The 21,047-nt window shown below is 42.8% G+C and overlaps 1 long non-coding RNA gene across 2 annotated transcripts in view; it reads left to right on the forward strand.

Moving 5' to 3' along the window:
* The first annotated feature begins 9,358 nt into the window (after positions 1-9,358).
* LOC125172879 (uncharacterized) overlaps positions 9,359-21,047 on the forward strand; it is a 68,596-nt gene continuing 56,907 nt past the window's right edge. For both annotated transcript variants that reach the window (XR_007154858.1, XR_007154859.1), the window contains exon 1: positions 9,359-9,445. This is a non-coding gene — a long non-coding RNA (uncharacterized LOC125172879). The remainder of the gene's footprint in view (positions 9,446-21,047) is intronic.

The following is a 21,047-nucleotide window of genomic DNA, read 5'->3' on the forward strand; positions in this document are numbered from 1 at the left end:
TGATGTAAGAGCAAGGGATAGGGACCCACACTGAAATAATGAACAAGTAGAGGCCCACGTGGAGGTTGAGAGTGACGCTGAAGCTACTGGTAGTAGGAGAAGGGCTGCAGGCAGAGTATGGAAATTCTCTAGTCCGGCACACTCCGATATATGGTCTGCTTGACCCTTGCTGAGCAGCAGGGAAATTTGTAAGAGATTCCTGTGATAGCTGGCACCAAAATGCAGGATCTGCTGACATTTTACATATCTGTAGTATGTTTCATCTCAGATAATTAACCAGAAAGCATATAATTATCTCAATTCTCTGACCTATTGCCTAGGGGTAGGTGATGCAGATACAAATAATGGGCTCTTGACTTCTGATGTTGGATTTGCTTTCTTGGGATTAAGGATCAGCAGCATGGGTGTCATTCTATTTTAAAAACCTATTTTGGATCCCTGTAACATGTAATTAATTTGCTTATGTAATTTGCTCAAGTTCAGTCAAGTTTTTGACTTGAAGTCATTGTGTGGATTAATGTGTGAGTGCTTTAGTGAGAGCACACGCTTTTAGGAATGAAGGGTTGAAGGAAGTAAATAAGAAACACTGATGAGGCTCTCTACCATGTTTCTTGGCATGTAGTGCACACTCAATACATGTTAGTTTCCTTACCTCATTTAGCTTTCTTCCTGATGACCATTTTCCAAAATTCTCAGCAAAATGATCTCGTCCTCTATTTTGGAGCATCCCCTACCCCTTCCCCATAAGACCAGGAAGGGTATAACCACTAATCCAAGACAAGATAATAAAAAATGAAAAGACAGAAATAAGGGAAGGATTCTTTTATCATGTGCTGAGCACCTGTAATACATGTGTTAGGGATTCTAAGATGAGTTAAGACACATTCCTATCTGAAGGAGCTCACAGTCTGGGAAGAGAGGTGTAGGGAGAAAGAATATGAGATTTGAGGAACATGAGGACAGAATCTTGCATGAGGTGCAGGTGCGCACTTAGAAGGGGTGCCTAGTTTACACTGGATGGCGGGGGTGGGCAGAGGAGGGCCATCAGGGAGTCTCCCTTGGGCCAATGATACCTTGTGCTGGGGGTTTGGCTCTAACACTTCTGCCAGGCTTCAGCCCTCAGGGCCCTTGCTCACAGAAGAGAGAGATTGAAATAAAAGATGTCGCTTTCCCCAGAAGTCCTGAAGAGAGCCAAAGAGCAGCCATTATTCATCTTGTTGTGGGGTTTTTGGCTATAAAATTTGTATCAGGAGCCTCCATGTGGCCCCCTCTCCTGGGCACACACTGAATCATGGTGGTTGTTGTAGGAAAATCTATGAAAAGTCCACATGCCTAAGCCACAGCCCTTGGATTTTGGTCCAGTAGATCTGGAGTGGAGTCTGCAGAAGCTGGTTCTGAGGTATAGCCGGGGTGGACGAATGGCTGGAGCAGAGGGTACTGGGAGAAACAGCACTGTCTGCTACTTATTTTCATATATGTTATCTCATTTAAGCTTCAGAACTGTGAGGGAGAGATTATCCATCTGGTTTGTGGACCAGAAACATGGAGAAAGTAAGGGAACTGCCTATGGTTGCTGGGCAAACTGAGCCTCACAGTGAGTCCTCCTCAGTGCAAATAGGGTGTGCATTGCATTGTGCAGCAATTCACTTAAAATCTTTTTTTAAATTTTTTAATGCTTTATTTATTTTTGACAGAGACAGAGTGTGAGCGGGGGAGGAACAGAGAGAGAGACACACACACAGAATCCGAAGCAGGCTCCAGGCTCAGAGCTGTCAGCACAGAGCCCAACGCGGGGCTCAAACCCACCAACCATGAGATCATGACCTGAGCCAAAGTCGGCCGCTTAACTGACTGAGCCACCTAGGTGCCCCATCACTTAAAATTTTTCTAAATTAATTTTTTAATGTTTTGTTGTCTATTTTTGAGAGACAGAGACAGAGTGTAAGCGGGGGAGGGGCAGAGAGAGAGGGAGACACAGAATCCAAAGCAGGCTCCAGGCTCTGAACTGTCAGCACAGGGCCCGATGCAGGGCTCAAACCCACCAACTGTGAGCTCATGACCTGAGCTGAAGTCAGATGCTTAACCGACTGAGCCACCCAGGCATCTCTTAAAAATTTAGCTGTATCCTTCACTTGGAGGTTTTTCTGATCACTAAGGAAGAAGAAACCAGTTCCATCAGAAAGTTATAGGTTTTGGGGTGTCACAATTTCTAACAATTCTCTGTGGGATCTTTCAAGGAAAATTGAACCATACGATGAACATTGTTCTCTACTGGAGTTTGTTAACACATACAAAAGTGCTGTTTACTTGACTTGGACTTTTTCCCTATAATGTGCCTGAGTAAAATGGCAGTAGCCTGTAATAACACCCATGCAGTCATTTGATGCAACCAGACATAGACCATAAACATGCAAGTTTACTTTATTCCTTTTTCAGATATTTATTGAGCACCTGATATACACCAGGATTACCTTAAGTTACTATGTGAGTTCCTGAATTTATTGGGAAAATTGGTGATTTAGGGTGTCAGTTGTATAGATCTATAATTTTAGAAAAGCAGAAAAAAATTTGCCGGTGTCTGGCTCCATTCTATCCCATTGCTCTCTGTGTTCATGTGTAGTTGGTGATATTTTCCAAATTAAGTTTAGGTTCATGCTCTTTGATGAAACAAGCCGATACAGGCCTTGATCGATATAGGCCGATATCAAGAGTAGGGAGATACAGAATGCTTTGAGAGGATTTAGCCTCTAAAACTGAGCTTCAGGTTGCTTAGATCATACATACAGAGCTCTTTGGGACATCTGACCCTTTCAAGGGCGCAAATTATGGGTGTCACCCTGATATCAGCATCGTGTGGCAGGCAAGTGACAGCGGGACTGCAGAGGCTGCAGAGGCTTCCACAAGCCTTGAGCCCTCCTGCAACAGGGCAGGGCAGGACCTGCTGGCCCAACTTCGGTTTGGAACCACAAGCCCTGTTAGTTTCCTGCTTCTCATCCGTGTCAGACCTGGCCGCTGCCCAACATGGAAGGCCTCCTGGACACACTTACATGTGCTCATTCCTAGGTTGTTTTGTGCATTTTAGCCCCTGACTCATCCTCCCAGTGCTGTGCCTTCTGCCAGTCTTCCCAGCTTGTCCTCTGCAATCCCCATTCAGCTGTACAACCCCCGCCCCCTCACACGCTTGTCACAGAATGTTCCCTCCACTTCCTCGCCTTCACCCAAACCCAGCTCTCTCCAACGTCAGGGGTCACAAAGAGAGCTTGCTCTTTCTCCCCGGCCCCAAAGACCAAAGAGCTGGAAGGCAGCAGGAGCATCCTCTCAGCCCCCTCTGTTACTTGGTGTCTTTTCTCTGGTACTTGCTTGGGAAACCCCCTCTTTCGCTGAGGCTCTCTAGTCCTGTCACACCCTCCCCCGACCTCACTGGCCACATGCCAACACAACACTTGAAAAGTGCTGTCAGGGTGAATATTTTCCAAGTCTTAGTAAATGAGAATATAAAATGTCTCAAAAGATTTAAATTGGTTACGTACTGAAATGTGAGAATGCTTTGGATATCTTGGGTAAAATAAATTATTAAAGTTAATTTTACTTGCTCCTTCTTATTTCTTAAATGTGACTACTGAAAAAATTTTAATTACATAAATGGCCCCTATTTGTGACTTTTGTCATTATATTTCTATTGACTAACTCTGGTCTAAGCACTTCCAGGTCCTATGTGGACATCAGACTCTGGCCTATAAGTCTTCATCCAGCTCCTTCATGATTTCAGTGTACTGGCTGAGGCATTTTTTATGAATTAAGAAAAACTTCATTGATTTTTAAATATATTATAAATACATATTATAAATATATTTATTGATATTTTATATGTAAATATATATTAAATATAAGGTAAAGAATTTTCATTATAAATTAACAGAAAATGCAGATAATAGAATATTAATAAGTGCCCAGAAATCATACATATATGAAAGGGTATATGTTACTTTTTTTGTTACTTGATTTTTATAATTTTCAGCATGTTGTAACCATCTTCCTGTGTCATTATGCATTCTCCTGTGACAGTTTTTTAAATGGTTGGCTGACATTTTCTTATAAGGGTATATACCCTAATTTATTTTGCAGTCTTTGCTAAGTGGGCAGTATTTTTGAATTTTTCTGTTGTAAATGAGGCAGAATGCTTGCTAAGAGGGAATTTAAAGGGGTTTTTGGAGAGAGGACCATATTTAAAGATGTTAACATTTTCTAGCTATGGAAGGAGCAGGTCAGTCACAGAGGAGCCCACCTACTTATTTCCTGTCACACAATTGTCGCATAATTTCGGAGTGTATATCCACTAGTTATCCCTGGGAAAAGCAGAAGTTAGTGCTGCAAACCAAAACAAATGCTTCAGACTCAGATGGTAAGTATTTCTAAGTTGGACAACTACCACCTTCTTGCGAGATGGATTTCTGGGTGGTGAGACTCTGGGTCTTCTCTTTGTGAGGGGGATCCCTCTCCTCCCCTGTGGAGTGTTGCTGGGAGCCAGGCACCCTCAGATGGGGTTGAGGTCCTGATGACTGTGGAGGGGAATGGGTCCCAGCTCAGGGATGCAGGCAAGGGAGAGAGCAGCAGGAAATCTCAGAGTGCCAGACAGTCATCTTTTGGAGTACAGATGGCCGGCAGAGATGATCATTGCGTCCCTGCTGGGATGATGGAGTGTGCTCTGACCTCAGAGAGCCCCAGGAATACTTGGGGGACACTCCATAGTGGGCACTGTGGTCTTGGTACTCCTCAGCCAGAGACTGTTAAGCCACTGACTGCTTGGGCTAAAAAATGGCCGAGATTTCCAACTGTGGTGGTCTGCTTCCATCAGAGGCTCAAATCAAGTCACTTGGGGAAATACTCAAAGCTAAAGGTGTCCCTAGACAGGAAACTGTGCAGTTTATTTAATTATACATCTATCCACAAACACACAATATAATAATGGTTAAACCAGAACCATCATAGCAAATAATTTCTTTTTAAAAAATTTCTTTTTTAAAAAAAGTCTTCATTTAAAAAAATGTTTATTTTTGTGACAGAGAGAGAGAGAGAGAGATAGGCAGGGGTTTAGAGAGAGGGGGACAAAGCAAACTCTGTGCTGAACAGCAGCAAGCCCAACGTGGGGCTCAGACTCACAAACTGTGAGATCATGACCTGAGCAGAAGTCAGATGCTTAACGCAAATAATTTCTAACTCCAGGATTACATCAGAGATACAAAAGGGGGGTAAGTGTGGTTGTCTTAAATGGGTATCTTTTCAGGGTTCATATAGTGTTCATTGCTAAAGTTCCAAAGCAGGCGAATGCTGCAGTCAGACTGCTTGGGTTTAATTTTTTTTCTTTAATGTTTATTTATTTTGAGAGACAGACGCAGAGTGTGAGAGGGGGTGGAGCAGAGAGAGAGACACACACAGAATCTGAAGCAGGCTCCAGGATCTGAGCAGTCAGCACAGAGCCCGATGCGGGCTTGAACTCGCGAACCATAAGATCATGACCTGAACTGAAGTCGGCCGCTTAACTGACTGAGCCACCCAGGCACCCCAGATTGCTTGGGTATAAACCCAGATCCAACCACTGGTGATTTTGGACGGTTGCCCAATGCCTACTAACTTCTCATAGAGGCTTTAGGAGAAATAAATGCAGTAGCAAATACAAAGGGCTTAGCACAATGTCTGGCATATGCTCAATACATACTAATTGCTGTTCTTACATTATTATCTTTATATTTATTTGTCAAGTGTGTTATAATAGCTTCCTAATGGGTCTCATTACCTCCACTCCTCCTCTTTCTCCAATACATTCTCCACAAAGCAGCCAGAAATTTAAAAACTCAAACCTGATCATGTCACTCCCCTGTTTAAGGCCCTTCCCCCACCACTGCTCTCCCATTGCACTGAAGATAAAACCCATACCCAAACTCTTTGCCATGGTCTAGAAAGAAGGCATGCAGGATTTGGCATTGCGCCCTCTGTGACAGCCCTCCCTTCCTTCACCATACTTCCTGTGCTCCAGCCCCACAGGCCTGCTTGCTGGTCCTTGAACATCCTGTGCTTGTTCTTTCCTTGTAGACTTTGCACCTGTTCTGCCCCCACCTGCAATGTGTGGCACCCACCTCCACATGGCTGACTTCTTCATATCATCTACATCTTGGCTCAGATGGCACCTCCTCAAGAGTGTTCCCTGGCTGGCCCCCCAGTCTAAGTGACTCACCTGGCAGTTATAATCACATCCTTTTCTTTTCTTCCTGGCATCATCCTTCTGTTCATTTATTTGACTTCACATTTATTGTCTGTCTTTCTGCAGTGGGGTATAATCTCCCTGAGAGCAGGCACACTTTGTATCTTGTTTGGCACTAACCCCTGGCATCCAGAGCTGAGCCCAACACAGATTAGGAGCTCAAAAACTATTTGTAAAGTGAACGAATGATGGAATGAATGGTCTTAATAATTACACCCTATTCAAAGAAAGATCAGGTTCCATCTACAATTAAAAAGTGCTTTGATTGAAAAAGCATTTCAGTTGGAGCACTGATGATGGAACTTGGGGTCAATGGAATCTTAGGGCCTGCCAATTTCTGATTTTCTTTGTACTGAAAGGGTCATGGATTAAATGGCATTTCTCCTGGACATTGGGATTTTGAAAAGCACAAAGAGGTCCATAACTCGAGGGACATAAAAAATGACAAACTCAGAGGAGCCAGGCAAAGGCAGACTGTGGTGAAAATAATTAGTGATGAGCCATATAAACTACTCTGGTGAGAAAAGGGGAGGGGAGAGGACCTGTGCTTATCCCCCCTCTGCATGTTTCTGACACAGTGTGACTTGTGTGTCACTTGTGAAACACTGCTCTTTCAGAAGGCTTCAGTCCTTTGCTTCCCAAGGCAATCATCTCTTCCTACTGAAATTCAATTAAATCAGCCCTAATGAGTGGCTATGCAGAAAGAGGGCTCTTGTTTACAAAACACAGGGAACAATAATGAGCCAACATTAATTAGGATTGTTATATCAGATGAGAAAAAATGATTCTCCACCTCGACAGTGGGCAGATTTCTTCTTTCAAGCACCAAGTCTCAGACTTGAGAGAGAGAGGCCTTGTGGTCTTTGTTTACTGCTGTGAAGAAGATGTTTAAGAACAATACCACTAAATTTTCCCTTTGTTCTGCTGCCTTGTGTCAGGCCAGCCAATCAGGAGTCACTGTTTTTCTAGCTGTTGCCATACTGAATTTTCTGAATAAACACAGGCAACCACGTTTTAACCGCAGTGATAAAATATTTTTTTTTTTTTAAATTCTGTAGGCAAAGGGCCACGTCAGTAGGAGGGTTTGACATACGGGTCATGTTTACTCTTTGATCATCTGTCATTTTGTTAGAAGAAAGCATATGCCATCCTTTGCTCTGTTTCTAAAATAGATTCAGAGGAAGTGAGGAATTAATCTTAACCTTAAACACATTGAGCCCAGTATTTCCTATCCAACTGCAGAATGCACTATCTAGTTTCCTACACCTCGCCCTTGCTAAGTTTAGGTCCTTTAGGCCAGCTGTTAAGAAGGAAAAGAAGGGGGAAGGGAACATTGCTTTAGACGGATAAGGTGCTGCACTGCCCATTATCAATCCTGGCTGATTTCCTCCCTGCTCTGTGTCCCATTCCCTACCACGACAGAACCATGCAGCACCAGAGCTCATGACCCTTGTGATTTTTTCAGATGTTTGTCCCAAAACAGGATTGGCATGAGTCTCTCTCACTGTGTTCCACTTTGTTGTTATATACAGTCAGCCCACCAAGGACGTAGATCTTGTCCATCTTGGGACTCTCTAGAAAAACAAAGTTTTGCCTTGCTTTTGAAAAAATTGTTGCTAATAAAGGAGGCTCCTAGCATATCTTCAACTCACCTTCTCTACACTTAGCTGGTGCTGAGCCACAACATTTAGAGAATTTATATTTTAAGATTTTTCTTTACTAAGTTTAATGTTGCTAAGGTGACTGACTCTGCAGATGATCCAACCAACATCCTTCAACCTTTAAAGACAATGAGACTTTAACTGTTGCAGATGGTGGCACTTATTCATGGTGTCCTGCTCTGTGCTTAGCACCCAGCCCTGGCTCGTGGTCAGTGTTCAGTACGTGCTTTGTGAATTGAACTGGAGTTAGTGTCTAAATGTCCCTTGGGGTGCTGGTGGCCCTCCAGTACAGGTGAGCTGGTCCCAGAGTGTGGATCTTCCCAGCACATTGCAGTGGAGGGACTGCTCCTGGCCTGCGTTTCTCACCCCTTTCAGCCTGCTGCCCACTCATTTCCCATGCCCTCTGCCAGAGCTGGCTTCTGTTTTCCCCACAGGGATGGAGAGAATCAGAGCAGGCCTGACGATATCCCTGGGTCCCACGACTTAGAGACATAGCAGAACTTGGTGAAAGTTTTTATGAAATGAGCCGTGTGAAGGAAAAATAACTATGAAAATCTCCTGCACCCAATGAAACCAAAACTGCCTCCCTCCCCTCTTTTTTCATGGAAATTTTAAAACACTCATAAAGACTGAGCAAGGATGAGGGGCGCCTGGCTGGCTCAGTCCGTTAAGTGTCAGACTTCGCCTCAGGGCATGATCTCCCGGTTCCTGGGTTCCAGCCCTGCGTCCTCCGTCCTCCGGCTCTGTGCTGACAGCTCAGAGCCTGGAGCCTGCTTCAGATTCTGTGTCTCCCTCTCTCTCTGTCCCCCGCCGCCCCCATGTGCTCACTCTCTCTCTCAAAAATAAATAAAAACATTAAAAAAAAAAAAGACTGAGCAAGGATGAATACAAGGAACACTTGTGTACCCATCATCTAGCTTCAACTGCCATCTGGTTTTTGCTAGTTTCATTTAGGAACTTCTTCCAGTTACGTGTGTTTGTGTGTGAGGGAAGCTTTGCCTTACCTAACATGAGTTCTAGATATTTCCATATCATTTGGGTAAAAAGAAAATCTCACAATTGAAAACTTTACTATTGAGTCTTTTGTTGTGATGCCCTATTTTTAGGTCCTGGGACTGGCGGTTCCAGAATGTTTCAATTAAATGCTGGTAATGTAGAAAACAGCTTTTTTCCAAGGCCTCGTGTCCCCTCCATCAGTGGCTCTCAGCCACTTCCTTCTGTCTGATTGAATCCTTAAACGTGTTCCTGGTGGGCTGTTGGTGGGCTTGTGCTGCTTTGTCCGTCTGTCTGCTCCTGGCACCCACGCACTGTGGGCACAAGCTTCCTCTGTGCATTTGAGACCATTGGAGCTCAAACTTCTCTTAATTGCTGTATTTTCAGTGAAAGTCCTTTTGTCACAGGGCAATGACCCATTTTGTTTTTCTGACCACAGAGCTGATGGAGATGGACTGCCACATCACACTGGGGGACTGACTCAGAGACGGGGAGGAGCAGTGGGCAGGACCCTGCTCACATGATAACCCAGGTAGTGCTTGTTTTGTATACAGAACTTTCCTTTTATAGATTGTAGTCCGTTATTGGTACAGTTGAGAAAGATAAGGTGATGTCATCTGTTTTGATTTACATGCTAATAAAATAGGAAAAATCAAAGGGGGGGGGTCCATAAAATTACTAGACCATCTTATGAAAAGTACTCCTTGACCAAATGTTATTCCTTGGTTCTCACGACTGATAATGAATTTGAACAGCTCAGGAGAGAATAAGCCTTGTGTCTGTGGTGCTTCTAATACAGCACAGGCTTCAATAGGTTAGTGATTTTTCCACTTAGATTAGAATAAACTCAACAGGATGATGTATATGCATAATATGTTAAACGAACTCAGAAAAATGAGTCTCAGATGTGTGTTGGAAGCACACATTTCCCACAGGGGTGATACATGGATTGCAGTGGTCCCCGGCCTTCTCCCCCCAGATCCTTTCCTTGTCCTTCCCTTGCAGGCTGTTTCCCTGGCTTCTCTGTCACTTGGCTCCCTGTTGGATTCAGCTAGTGGACAGACTGCAGCATGGGAAGAACGGATAAGCTGGGTGCATTAGTTTCCTATGGCCGCTGTAAGAAATTACCACAAACTTTGGGACGTAAACAGCACAAGGTTAATATCTTACAGTTCTGGAGGTCTGAATGAAGCCTTATGGGACTGAAATCAAGGAGTCAGCAGGGCCACCCTCCTTCTGGAAGTTCTTGTTTCCTTTCCTTTTCCAGTTCCCAGAGGCTGCCTATGTTCCTTGACTTGTGGCCACATCACTTCAACTGCTGCATCCATTGTCACGTTGCTTTCTCTGACTCTGACTTTCCTTACTCCCTCTTGTGAGGAATCTTGTGATTACACTAGGTCCACCTGAATAATCTAGGGTCAGCTCTCCATCTGACGACCTTTCACCTAATCACACCTGCAAAGTCCCTTTTGCCCTGTAAGAGGACATGTTTATAAGTCCTGGGGATTAGAATGTGAACATCGTTGAAGGGGCCATCATCCTCCCTACCACATCGGGGTTCTCCTCCATACCAAAGATGATCTAGGCCCGTGGGCTCTGGTAAGGCTCCTGCTCCCTTAGTCCTTGTGGCCTAAGGGTGACAGTGGCTTCCCACTGCTGCTAATTCCCCCGGTGCTGCCTTGTGCACAGATTGGCTAATCAGCCTCTTTTTTGTCACCTGTGTAAAAAATTCTCTTTGTTTGAAATATGGAAATTTGCTTTCTGTTTTCCTGGTTTGACCCCGACTGATAAGGTGGAGTGGTGATACCTGGGTGCTGATGGTCTCTGCTGGAGATTGGGGCCGGGGGCACGTGGGGGAATCTCTTTGCTTTGGGCAGTGACTTGAAGATTAGCAGAGGCCTCGCCTTCCATTTGGCAAGAGCTCTCTCCCTCTCTGGGCCAGGATGTGCAGGCAAGGTGGAGCTGCAAGGACAGCAGTGATTTGAGGTGTGTGGGGCCTCTGGTTGAGACCAGTCCAGTATCTGAGCGCAGATAGGAATAGCTCCCTAACCAAAGGTTCTGGGCTGTTAAAAAGGACTATTTAAGACAAGCTGTCAAAGCATTTGTGGGAAGAGGCTTTATTTCTGAAAAGTCTGAAGCTCTTCCACTTATTTTCTGCATGATCGTGAACAAATGATCTAGTTTCTCAGACTCACTGTCTTCATCTGTTAAAATGAGACAATCGTACTTAATTTCAAAGGTCTGCATGCGGGTTCAGTGGGGGTGATATACAGGGTGGGGCAGGAGGAATCACTAAATAATGTAAGTCTTCTGTTGGTTAATTCTAAAAATTCTGAGCACCTCCCATGGGCTGGTTACTATCCTAAGTTCCTGCTTTTGTTAAGTTTTCTGTCTGTTGTGAAGATAGACATTACTCAAATAATCACACTAATGTATATCTAATTATGAGCATGGCTTGATAGGTACGTGGTTCTTTGAGGACATATGAGAAAGAAGCCTGACTTTAACCAGGGCCTCAGGAAAGCATCTGGGCTATAATTTGAAGGATGAGCAAAAGTTAATTATAAATGAAATGTAAAGGGATTGGGGAAACAGCATGTACAAAGGCCCTGGGGTAGAGTGGCACATGGTGTCCAAGGACATGGAGGAAGCCCAAAGAGAAAAAGCAGTACAAGGTGAGGTAGAGGAGGCAGGTGGTGACAGACCGTGTAAGACCTGGGAAGGATTTTAGTTCTTGTGAGAGAGCCCATGGGGAGACACTGAGGGATTTTGGGAAGTGCATGTGTGTCTGTGTCTCAACAGCTTTATGATTTAGCCGATCACTCTGGCTACTGCATGGAGGACAGATTGGAGAGGGTTGAGAGAAGATGAGGGTAGACCAGTTGGGAGGGACTGGCATGGCCTAAATCAGAGGCTGGGTGATGGCTTGGATTAGGTGAGCACGAAGGGCAAAGGAGATGCAGGGTGTCAGCTTGCACCCGGGGTGAATAGTGGTACTGCTCTTAGAGGCAGAGGGTCCTAGAGAGAGCTCATCCTGGATGGGCACCAATCATGAATTTGGTGCTAGATATGCTGAGTTTGAGGAGCTGGGGTAACAGCCAGGAGGAGATGTCCCATGAGCCACTCAGGAGAGGTCTGCTCTGGAGTTAGAGCTTTGGGCATCATGGGCTTATAAATAATAACTACTTGGGCATAGATACAATTGTCTTTCAGACAAGCTAACGTGTAAGGAGGGTTTATTCTGTGCCAGGCACAATTCTAAGCACTTTACTTGTATTAACTTATCTAATCTCCATAACTTCCTTTTGAGATCCTTCCCCTGTTTTACAGATGAGGAAACTGAGGCAATAGAGTGTTGCCATACCTGCTTGAGGTAAAACAGTCTCGGAACCAGGGTCCAAACCCAGGCGGTCTCCTACACCAGTGTCATTACCCCCTTTGCCATACTCTCTGACAGAGCCTCTCTGTCAAGGCTCATAGCTTATTCCTGGGACGGAGACTGTTCTAACATACGCACTTTGTTGCAAAAGCTGTGCCATTGGTTTTCAGGGAGGTATAGGGAATGTTGGTGTTTCTGGTTGCCATGGTTTGCATAATATACATTCCTCACCTGCTGGAATCCCACTGCCTTGAGTAGCAGCTGCCAGAAGCTGCAGAACAAACATGTGCCGGCAGCAAAGCGAGGCACATGGAGAAGAGGGTGAGGATGAAGACAGGCATGCGGCAATTCCCCTTTCAAGCAAAAACATGTCCGAGATGCCTTCAGGTTGCCCACGGGTTCTGCATCTCTCCACACAGGTAACCACTGACTGTAGCAAAACCAGGATCATTAATATTTACCGCCCGGGAAAACTTGGCCCTAAAGTTAAACAATGAGCTGTCTGCCTTTCACCCAAGACTGTGAACTTTATGATGCCAAGTGAAAAAGGCTCACCAACTTTATCTCTATAATCCTCCCAGTGCTTTTGCATAGCACAGGCACCTTCAGAAAGCAATTGCCTCCACCAAGTGGGTGTAGTTCCATGGCCCTGCGCGGAGAGGAGAGGGAGGATGAGCCCAAGATAAGTTATATAAGCTCTGGATCAGAGCTATGTACAGGCGGGTGCCACTAGTGCAACGCGCTTTATCCTAAGAGGGGGCTGTGTCCTTTCCTGGAGTGTTGTTGCAGCTGGCAACTGGTTTAGCCAAAGGCAGCTTAATGCCCCATAAAATGATTAGATAAGGATGAAGGCAGGGTCATAGTTGGCGGTCCTGTTGCACAGCTGAAGAACATTAAATACGGCGCCCGGTGTGCAGGCCGCCGCACACAAATACCCTGATTGCCCAGCCTGCTGAAGATGCAGCAGCTAGTGGCTCAGCTGCACAAGGAACAGAAACTATCGCCATCTTCCTGTCTGTCACACCCACTTCGTGCTTGTGCTTGGGATGGGTCCCACTGCCTCCTGGCTACCTTCTCTACTGCACTGCTGAGCCGTTTGCTTCAGATGTAATTTCAGGGCCCAGAAGGCACCTGCTGAAGTAGTGAGCTCACATTCAGTGCAACATTCCAGGGTCACATTCAGACACCTACTGTGTCTCCTTGTGCAGAAGGAGCTTCAAAGAAGAAGGAAGCGCAGATCTGCCCTCAGGGGCACGTGGGGGATGTGATTATGTGATAAGCCTAATGCATTCAGAAAACCTGGTAGGATTCTGAAAGGGGGTTGTCAGACAGGGTGGGTATTCCAGGTATAGAAAAAAACCTCAGTTGGTAATTGAAGGTTTCTACCTAATACATGAAGGCCTTTATGGTAACTTGAGCTGTCTCCAGACGGGGTGAGTAGTTTCATGAGAGAGTAAAACTTCTGTGGTATTTACATAAAGAACAGAAGACCACATGTTAAGGGGGTTCTCACTTTGAGGTTTGGACTTCATGCCCTGCAGAGTCCCCTCCTACTTAGTTTTTATTTTTCAAGCCCTTCAAGATGACTTTTTCCCCCCACTGAACATGTTAGCTTGCTAAGAGGATCGTTGAATGAAAATATGCAAAGATAATTTAAGAGGCTAAAAGTTTTTTTTTTTTTTGTATCAGGAGACTAAATGAATATGTAGCATTCTCTAAATATAGCCTTCTATGTAAATTGACACTCTTTTCATAGAAAAAACTTAAATAGAATTGAAGGTTGAGAGAGTCAAAATTATTCTTAAATGTTCCAAAAAGATGCAGCAAACTGCATGGTTGGTAAGGAACGATAGCATTTTTTAAAATGTAGTTAAGTTATTCTTTTTTAAAATAGGCAATACAAGCACATCTTAAATAATTCAAATATACCCAGCAAATCTGCTTGCCACCTCTGCCCTCTAATTCTCTAAGGATCTTTCCCAAGGGCAGCCACTGTTAACAGCTTCTTATGTATTCCTCGAGAAAGAGATATACTAAACAAGTATGTGTGTGTGCAGCAATGCTCTGTATACTGTTCTAAAGATTATATTTTGAAAATTTTTCTGTATCATTGCTTAATTATATCTAATAGCCGCATAGTATTTTTGTATACTATATACTGTGTATTTTTGATATATCTATATTTATAGTATACTATGCTATCATTAGGTACCATATAGTATAACATTATATATATATATATATATATATATAGTATAGTATATATAGTATAGTATAGTATACTACTGTATAATATAGTACATTATAATATATAGTATAGTGTACTATATTACATATACTACTATGCAGAATATACTATATATGGTAGAGTATACTGTATATATATATATATATCAATACAAAGAACTACTCTGCAGAGCATATATATATAATATACATACTATACTATATATATATATATATACTATGCAGAGTGTGTGTGTATATATACATACATATATATATATATATACACACACACTATGCAGAGTAGTTCTTTGTATTTATATATACATAGAGTATAGTATATACTGTATTGATATACATATAGTATGGTATATACTAGTATACAATTATGCAGAGTATAGTATATACTTAATATACTCTGCATAGTAGTTCTTTGTATTGATGTTCCATAATTCATTTAACCTTGGACTGGTTTTGACACCACTATCATCTCCCTCCTCTCCTATTAAAGAGTAAAACTCCACAAAAGCAGAGACTTTGTCTCATTTGTACCCAGAACCCACGTGAACAGTAGCTGGAATGTGGCAGGTGTTCAATAAATATTTGGTAAAAGAGTTAATAAATTGCAGGAAAAATATTTATTTAAATTTACTTTTAAAAAAACTTTAAAAAAATTTTTATTTACAGCCAACAAATTTTTAAAAATTATAAAATTTTTATGATTGTAAACATTGTAAAAGTATATCCTCATTATGAAAGTTTGAAAAATTAGGAAAATTGAGAAGAATCATAGACCAGCTGCTCAGAGACCACCACTGTTAACATTTCAGTATCTTTCCTGTTAACCTTTCCTCTGTATACATTTTAGTGTAACTGTGATTTTATTTTCCACATACATTTTTATCCTGCTTTCTTTCCAATAGTGTTCTAACATGTGCATTTTTATTAAGAACTTCATAAGCATATTTTGAAATGGTTATTCTATAATGGTGATACATTTTTAATTATTCATATACTTTTCTGTCTTCCTGAGTACTTGACCTTCATCTTTTCACCTTGGCCAAGGTACCTCCTGCTTGTGGGAGTGATGTCAGGAGCAAGAGTGAGGTAATACTTAGCATCTGACATTCAGATAGGATTATGCTACAAGGAGAAAGGATTTGCTATTCCTTTGGCCAAAGCCCTCTCTTGCACATTACCACCAAGCCTGGATGACCTAGACCATAGAGTTTTCCTATGGTGTGAAGAAGATGCTTGTTTTGGCCTCAACAGCAAAGCAGGAAGCTTGCTGCTCAGTAGATGCAGGGCTATGTTTAACACAAAAGGAAGCAAGATAAAAGTTTGCTCCCTTTCAATCTCAGATGCAGATGGGACAGAGAGGAGAGAGAAGGGAGGAAAGTGAAAGAATTAAGTGTGGTTCTCAATTTACTGTGCATTTTATAACTGGAGAAAACCTACCCTGTGCCTCCCCCCACTGATCACTTATGTTTAAGAATTTGGGAGGAGACCTCTGTGCATGGTAGGGTAGCTCTGTCTGATTAGGAAGAGGGGCTGTGTGGTTATACTGCACCAGCAAAGGGTCTGGCTGCCACTTTCTGGAATACCTCTCTATTCCCAGAGGTGTCCATACTGAGTTGAAAGCCAGCGAGCCTGTGTGATTTGTTGTGGTGGACCAAGGTAAGCAAGCAGCGAGGCCTGGGGGTGGACTGTAAGTCAGGGGCTGGATGGGGTCTTTGACAACTGCTTAGAGGTGTTCAGCCATCAGAAGCCAAGGCAAGGCCTAATCAAGCAAGGTGCAAACAGGGGCTTGGCAAAACCAAGAGATGAGGTTGAGCTAAACTAGCAGCAGCCTCCATCAGTGAATGTTGGCAAATCACAGAGCAGCCTTGGGTCTGCTCCAGAGACCAAAGGAGGAAGCAATACTGCACTCAAGGGCACCTCCTCATTTCTGATGCCAAAAGGACACATAGGATGCCCCGCTCTAGTCAGATGCCATCTTTAATATTTTTTTTTTTTCAACGTTTTATTTTATTTATTTTTGGGACAGAGAGAGACAAAGCATGAACGGGGGAGGGGAAGAGAGAGAGGGAGACACAGAATCGGAAACAGGCTCCAGGCTCTGAGCCATCAGCCCAGAGCCCGATGTGGGGCTCGAACCCACGGACCGCGAGATCGTGACCTGGCTGAAGTCGGACGCTTAACCGACTGTGCCACCCAGGCGCCCCTAGTCAGATGCCATCTTAATGAGAGAGGCAGTGTGTGAGAGATTTAACCTTTTTATCCAAGGCGTCTGACCACCACCTAAATTATCAATGCAGACTAAACTTTAAATCAGATTGGACAGTGAGTTAATCTTTCCCCACTAATCAGTAGAGTCAAACTAGAGGAATTAGAGGTTAAATAAATTACGATTACAACTTTTGCACATATGAGTTGAAATGTGATTTGTATTTTGTGATCCCTACTGAATACACTACTTCACTAAGTGACTAAATATAGTGAATTTCTCCCATTCCCTTCTGTTTGGAATTTAAGTTTCTCCAGTTTTGTATTGTTAGAGATGTTGTATGAACTTTATGCATTTAAACTTGTGGCACACAGGAGGCACTAAAACAAATAGTTCTTTGAACTGGCATATTCACTGGGAATGTAGAATAGCTTATGTGTGAGATCTAAGCCTCCATATAATAAGGCAACACCTTGCTTCTTGTAGTAGAAGATGAGCCCAGAATAAGATGGATTGGTAAGAACCAGAGTAAAAAAATAGATAATTGACCTTTATATTATATAAATGAACAGAATTTTTGGAGTGTGTGAGAGAGAAGAGAGACGAGGTTGAAGCAGGATGGTGGAAGACTGGAGTCCATTCTGAGAAGGGGCCTAGAGACTTCTGGGAGTAGGGATACAATCAAGGAATTTTAAGTTGCATATCTGTGGTGTATATCCTGCCATTGCCTCATTCTTTGACAGTCTTCTATTCACACAAATGCCCCTCTGTTGGTTTTATTTATTTTGTTGGTTTATTGACTGGGGGTGATGAAAATTAAGCAAAAGGGGTTGAATTCAATATCTGGTCAGTATGAGGAAGAATTGGGACCCATAGTTGACAGATGAGATTATCTATGATGATCCTTGAAATGAACATTTCAGTGCAAATAGGAGCTCATATCTGGAAGTGACTACTAGAGGTTCAACCTCCATTCCCCTAGCAATTCAGAAATGTTACATAGGCCATGGAAACTTCCCAATTAGTGGAGCAGGGAATCAGGTCAATCTTGTGTGTTTATTAGGGGGACACCAGTTGACCAATGGTATTTATGTGTATCTTTGCCATCATCAACCAATGGAAAGGGGAGCTTCCCCTCACTGTGTAAGAGATCCCCTACTCTCCAGTGTCCTCTTTGGCAGAACACATCCATCATCAACCCTATTAGAGGATGAAAACAATGGCAGGTTGGCGAGAGCTCGTGGAAGAAGCTACATATGGGGATATAATTATAATATCTTACATTATTTATTTTAGGTAGCCTATGTTAATAGTCCAGTTGGCCCTTCCAAGACTGCTACTTCTCCCTGTTCCTATATGTATTCTAAGCTATTTTAATCCATTTTTGTCAAGGAAGAAGCACACATTTTCTTAGGGTTTTGGGTCTGCCTCTTGGTTCCCAGGCTGAAACTGGTCTGGTCTCATGACTATTTAAACTTTAGCAGATTTCCTGGATTCTCCCTCAGTCTAGAAATTTCTCAGAACAAGTTATTCTCTTTTCTTCAACGTTTACCTCTTGCATCAGAGAAGAGCCCTGTGTGTTCTCTATGCACACGAGCCCTTTCTAGAGGTCTTACTTTGGTCATATAACACATTCCTTTTGTTGTGGCCTCATGGATCGCCTGTCTAGCCTCCACCCTTCTATTTTCTCACCTTTTTGTTTCCTCTTTTTTGCTTCATTTCCTCTCAATTTTGCTTAGGCTGTTTGCTCACCATCCTTGTTGCAAGAGGTCAAGCCTGCCTGCCCATATCTGTATTCATTGTCAGCACTATAAAGCCCATATTTGATCTTACAACTCTCTTCATAGCAAAAATGGCTTACAGTGTAGCACATAAATGTTTGGGGAGACAGACTTTCCTCGGAGTATCTTAAACATTGAAAAGTAGGAAAGTCATCACATCATATGATTAATAGAGTCTGAACAGGACTATCAAAATAGACTGAACATATTGCCAATGAAAGGAGATTATGGATTAGCACATACAAAAAAAGCAGTAAACTTAATCTAAAACATGACTAAATTTTATAAACTGCTGACATCCCTTAAGCAGAATTTCCAAAGCCAGACTCCGTTTCAAATTCCTTTACTCTTGTCTTAAGCATTAACTGTACTTGGTGAGCAACCTGTGAGTTAAAGGCCCTGCCCAGTCCCACCAAATGCCTTATAGCTGCCAAAAAGACTGAAGTTGAAAGTGGTCTGATAACCTGACTGCAGGCAGTCTGAAGCTTGGCATAATTGTATGACATGAGGCTCTTGGGAGAATGATGATAAACCTAATTGGCAGACTTCCCCTGCCTTGCGAGAGGTAGAAAATGGGAATAGAGACTATGTGGAAGGGAGGTGGGGAAGGAGACAACAAGCACAAGCCGCCCTTGTTGCTTTCACCTTCAGAAATCAGAAGTTGGAAGATATTTGAAGGGTGGGAGCATGGAGATTGATAGAAAACAAACAGACAAACAAACCCATGGTTAGAGCAAGTATCCACAGGAAGTTTTCCTGGGTTGAGACACCTCTGCTAAGTTCAAAGGAATGTTTTTGAACTGGTGAACTTCTTTTTTCCTTTCCTCCTCCTCTTATCACAACACCTCATGTTTAGTGAATGCATTGAAATCTTCAAACTTTAATGTTTTCATTAATGTAATATTTAAGAAGAAGATCAAACTGCATAAGGATAGGACTTGATACATTAATGATATCTTTCACGACATCATCACAACAACCAGTAAGGTAAACAGGGCAGGTATTATTCCATCCCATTCTACATATGAGGAAACTGAGACCCAGGGACTCATTTGTTCAAGGTTAAATGGCTGTAAGAGATGGAGTCAAAAACCATGTTTTCTGACTTGGCCACACTTCCTTTTTCTGCCGTTAAATTTCCATTCACAAGGGCTTTCAGCCCCAGCTAAAGACTTTATCACATGAACTCCTTTCCTGATCTTAGTTGTATTTGTCTTAGTATAGAGTGTATAAATGTTTGGATTACCTTTCTGTGGCTGTGGCATTGAGCACTTATTCAACAAACATGTTGAACATCTGATAGAGTCAGGCACTGAACTTAGCTCTGATGATGCAGTCTTTGCTCTTGAATTGCTTATTGTTTATCCCAGGGTTCTTGGACATGGGAAGATAAATTACAAAATGATTTAATAGATGCCCATGAAGATAAATGAACAAGACTGAGGACACAGCACCCAATTATACCTGGGGGAGTCGGGGAAGGAGGTGATATCAGAGCTTTGTCTCCGAGGAGGAGAGGGGTCTGCCAAGCAAAGGAAGGGCAAGAATGTTCTAGGGAGAGGGTCCAGAGCATGTATCACATGGAGTGAAGACTGTGCACAGTGGTCTGAAGCCTGCTGTATGTGGTAGGGAGGGAAGACTTGTAAAAATCTTTGTAGACCAAGTTAAGGAATTTGTATTTTATCACGTTGGTGCTAGCGGACCACCAGAGGATTTTCAGCAGGTAACTTGATGTGTAGAGGAAGATGTGACAAAATGGGCATAATGATGTTTTAACCTTTTGGGACTCGAAGAACTTGTTTGAAAATTAATTTGTATACATGTAGTGTGGTGGTTCTCAAATGTTGGTATGTACCAGAATTATCGAGAGGGCTTATTCAGAGGTGGATCGCTGGATTGTACCCCACAGCTTCTGCTTCAGTAGGGCTGTGTGGGGTTAGAAAATTTACATATTTAACAAGTTCCCAGGTGACACTGGTGCTGCTAAGTCATTTGAGATTTATTTTTTCAGGCATTTGAGATACAATAAAGATTTTCTAAAAATATCTGAACCAAGGATTGCAATCATCATCAAATAATATAAAAAATAGAATTATGCATGAGGCACTGTGCTGAATGCTATATGACAGAAGCATTTTGTTAAAAATTTTTTTAAATGTTTCTTTATTTTTGAAGGAGAAAGAGACAGAGTGTGAGTGGGGGAGGGGCAGAGAGCGAGGCAGACACAGAATCCGAAGCAGGCTCCAACCTCTGAGCTGTCAGCACAGCTCTGACACGGGGCTCGAACTCACAAGCTGTGAGATCATGACCTGAGCTGAAGATATGACAGAAGCATTTAATTGGACACGACTCCTTGCTCTGGGGAGTTCATGGTGATGCCTTGGGGTAGGATGGAATGGGTAACTGACCATTCTTCAGTTTATTTCTAGTGGACTGTCTACTGTTTTTATTCCAGAAAAGACTCAGAAAACAGAACTATTGCTGAGATTGAAGTTGTCATAAATTCTGAGATTCTCACCAA

This window comes from Prionailurus viverrinus, chromosome C1 (genome assembly GCF_022837055.1).
Source record: "Prionailurus viverrinus isolate Anna chromosome C1, UM_Priviv_1.0, whole genome shotgun sequence".
NCBI lineage: Eukaryota > Metazoa > Chordata > Mammalia > Carnivora > Felidae > Prionailurus > Prionailurus viverrinus.